Source organism: Odocoileus virginianus, chromosome 3, assembly GCF_023699985.2.
Source record: "Odocoileus virginianus isolate 20LAN1187 ecotype Illinois chromosome 3, Ovbor_1.2, whole genome shotgun sequence".
Taxonomy (NCBI): domain Eukaryota; kingdom Metazoa; phylum Chordata; class Mammalia; order Artiodactyla; family Cervidae; genus Odocoileus; species Odocoileus virginianus.
Window position 1 is genome coordinate 22,542,636 of NC_069676.1, and position 4,015 is coordinate 22,546,650.

Sequence of the window (4,015 nt, forward strand, 5' to 3'; positions counted from 1 at the left end):
AACCTGTTGTGGAAACAGCAATCAACTGAGGGATCTATGTTTTCCAAATTCAGAACCTTTTGTATTTAAGGTAGCATATTCACTGGTTCTGGAAATTAGGACATAGACAGCTTAGGGTGTATGTGGGGGAGACATTATTCTGTCCACCACAGCCTTAATTTTATTTACATCTTTCTAACATGCACTATGGTTGTGAGAGCTGGACTGTGAAGAAAGCTGAGTGCCAAAGAATTGTTGCTTTTGAACTGTGGTGTTGGAGAAGACTCTTGAGAGTCCCTTGGACTGCAAGGAGATCCAACCAGTCCATCCTAAAGGAGATCAGTCCTGGGTGTTCATTGGAAGGACTGATGCTGAAGCTGAAACTCCAATACTTTGACCACCTCATGTAAACAGTTGACTCATTGGAAAAGACCTTGATGCTGGGAGGGATTGGGGGCAGGAGGAGAAGGGGAAGACAGAGGATGAGATGGCTGGATGGCATCACCGACTTGATGGACATGAGTTTGAGTAAACTACTGGAGTTGGTGATGGACAGGGAGTCCTGGCATGCTGCGACTCATGGGGTCGCAAAGAGTCAGACACGACTGAGCGACTGAACTGAACTGAACTGAACATGCACTAGCTCTTGGAAGATTACCTTTACTTTCAAGATCAGTAAAATAAAATGAATAATAACTCTGAACGTCAGTTAAGATTTTAAACTCACTTATAACATTTGGTAGAAGTTAGAAGTTAACATTTTTCTTAAAATGAGTTAAATGTTAAGTTTTTTTTTTTTAATGCTATGAGGAATGGAAAGTGCTGGGGCAGAAAATCCACTCATTTTAATAACCTATCAAATCTTATGGACTGGAGTTCTCTTTCTCTCTTTTTCTTAAACTTATATTTTTATATTATCACTGAGGGGCTTCCCTGGTGGCTCAGTGGCAAAGTACTCACCTGCCAATTCAGAAAACCTGGGTTTGGTCGGGGAGATCCCCTGGAGTAGGAAACAGCAACCCGCTCCAGTATTCTTGCCTGGGAAATCCCAAGGACAGAGGAGCCTGGCGAGCTACAGTCCCTGGGGTCGCGAAGAGTCAGACACAACTTAGCAACTAAACAACAAACGAATGGTTGCTAAAGTAATACTTGTGTTTTTGCTAGAGGATCGTACTTTTCAAAGCACAATGTAAGTTTTACTCTACACAGTAACAGGAAAAGGATCCAGGCACCAGTACATAAAAGCCTTATAGTCTCCTGGTACAAGTACACAGTCTGCTCATCCCTATGATTAATGTGATGCTATGGTTCCGTAAAGGGAACAGTCTGAAGCTGGCGACATGGGCATGCTTGTCTGGGCCACACAGGCCAACCCCAGCTGTTCTGGGCACTCAGGAACTAGGGTGCCAGCTACTAACACCAGCGAGCAGCAAAGCAGTACACCAATATCTTCACTTGTGTAATTTACTTTGGCATTTGAAAGCTAATTTAATCCATTTTTAAAGTCCGATTTATATAAGGCAATATGTGGCAAAATGTGTTCTTGTAAGTGATTTTTTTTTTTTCCATAATAATGGCCACTTCTAATTTTACTCTCCTTTTTTTCCTTCTGGTTATGGTTCACTACTGCTGCTAATACTGTCAGACTGTGCTAGACGTCCACGTGAACCTGACTTAGCTGCTCTCCTGGAAGTCCCTGCTGTTTTTCCTAGTAGACAGTGATCACTTCGGGATTCTTTGAATGATAGGTAGCAGGAACTTTGCCCAAACTAACAGGAATTGATTGCCTCCTATAAGTAACAGTCCAGAAGAAGAACAAATCGTAGAGTGGTCCAATTAGGGCTTTAGCTCAACCCCTCTGCAGTTGTCAAACTCTGTTCTTCCATGTGAAAGTCGCTCAGTCCCACTTTGTGACCCCATGGACTGTAGTCTGCCAGACTCCTCTGTCCAGGGACTTCTCCAGGCCAGATTACTGGAGTGGGTAGCCGTTACCTTCTCCTGGGGATCTTTCCAACCCAGGGTTTGAGCCAAGGTCTCCGGCCTTGCAGGCGGATTCTTTACCATCAGAACCACCAGGACACCCCAAGAACACTGAAGTCGGCAGCCTATCCCTTCTCCAGCAGAGTTTCTCCACTCAGGAATCAAACCAGAGTCTAGTGCATCGCAGGTGGATTCTTTACCAGTACCTATCTACCAGAGAAGCCCTGTTCTTCCATAGGTATCAGGTTCTTTTGCCTGTTTGTTTTAGCTTAATTACCCTCATCATGGTAACAGAACATCATCAACAATGTTGCCATCAACAGTTATGGCATCCTGCACCCTCATTCATTCATGTCTGGCTGAAGAGTCTGGCTTTGCATTGTTCTCCATTAAAAGTAAGGAGGGACTTTCTCAGAAAACCTGCCCTGGTATCTCATTAATTAGAATATGAAGCTATTTCTGCTCTTAACAAGTCATTAGTAAAGGCAATAGCAAGACCAACCACTTCTACCCCACGAGATCAATCGCACAGATCTTATAACTAGAAGGAGAAAATTATCCTCATCATCACTATCATCAGCATTTCAGACAGATTTAGGAAATTAAACAGATTGGTCATTTATGACCTTCTTTTTTCTAGTAGAGACCCCCCCCCCACTTCTGCCTCTTGCCAGTTATACTCTGGGGGCTTATTCCCTCAGCATGGAGCTTCAAGCAGGCTTTTTCTAAATTTCTTATATCCGGTTCTTTTCTTCCCATGCTCCTCCTGCAAACTTCCCCAATCAAGCACATTCTCTCTCTTTAGGGATCTGCTAAATAAAAGTAAATTAATATACCATATATTATCCATTCGTTTAATTGCTATTTAATTGAACTCCTTGTTTTTATTGACCATGGGAGTTTTAAGCAGTATAAGACAGGTATTTTGTAAAAAGTTCTTAATTTTTTTTATAATAAGAATAGGGTTATCTATAGGTTATTGTCTACATGTTGTCTTTTTTTTTTTTAGTTCTGTGTCAGTAACTAATGTTTAAGGAAACCTTATAAGAAGTCTGTATTATTGCTTTGCTCTCCTTATATACAGAACTTTCCCACATAGCCTATAAAAATTTCATTCATTTTACTACAAAACTCAATTTGAGCTAAATGTCTTTCATGCTTTCATATAGCACACAATTAAATCTTAAAAGAGTCAAATAATATTTTTTTATTTAAATAGGTTTTGAAGGCAACTAAATAGTAAAATCAGGTATTTTGATGAAGATGAAAAACAGTTGACCATTCATAGACTTCCTTTTTCAACTTAATAGTTTGGCTTGCTTATCAGTTACCAAAATATTTGACACAGGATTTACAGACATAGGTTTGACCATTAGCTTTGATATAAACCAATTACTTCATATTTCTCCCTTACTGACTTTCTTGGCAATGTCAAAAAAGAATTTCCTTTTTGTTTACTAAACTCAGTCTGATAGAAGTTTTTCATTATGTTATTGCCTCTTTGGCATAAGCTTTCATGTATCATCTTCAATAATTTTAAGATGTCTGCACGAGAATATAATATCTGGTATCCATGCTGCAGTTCTTAATATATGAAGAATTGCTTTAACTTTCCATTAAGTTATTGACAATTTATAAAACATATATCTGTAGAAAATGTCATTTTTTTGGCTCAGATGTCCACTTACAGATACTAGTACATTCAAGAAGTAGCACAAAGAGCTATGATAATAAAGACAGCAAATGGCTTACCTGTTTCCATTTCCACACTTGGCAGCTTGGTGTCAGTATGACTTTCTTTGACACACCCATTACTGATAATGGCTTCCTTGTTCAAATTCATCACGCACAATGAGGCCATAGTAATCCCCTGGCTGTTCTTCCTATTCCAGATCTAATTCACAGACAACTGGAAAGAAGTAAAATAGCTGTCAATCCTAAGAGATCTGCTCCATGAATCATACTAGAAGACCCCAAGAAGCAGTCAGTAAACAGTCCTCTGAATGTCTTTTTATAGAGAGGCTTCTTTGTAATTCTATGTCAAGAATTAAAAGTT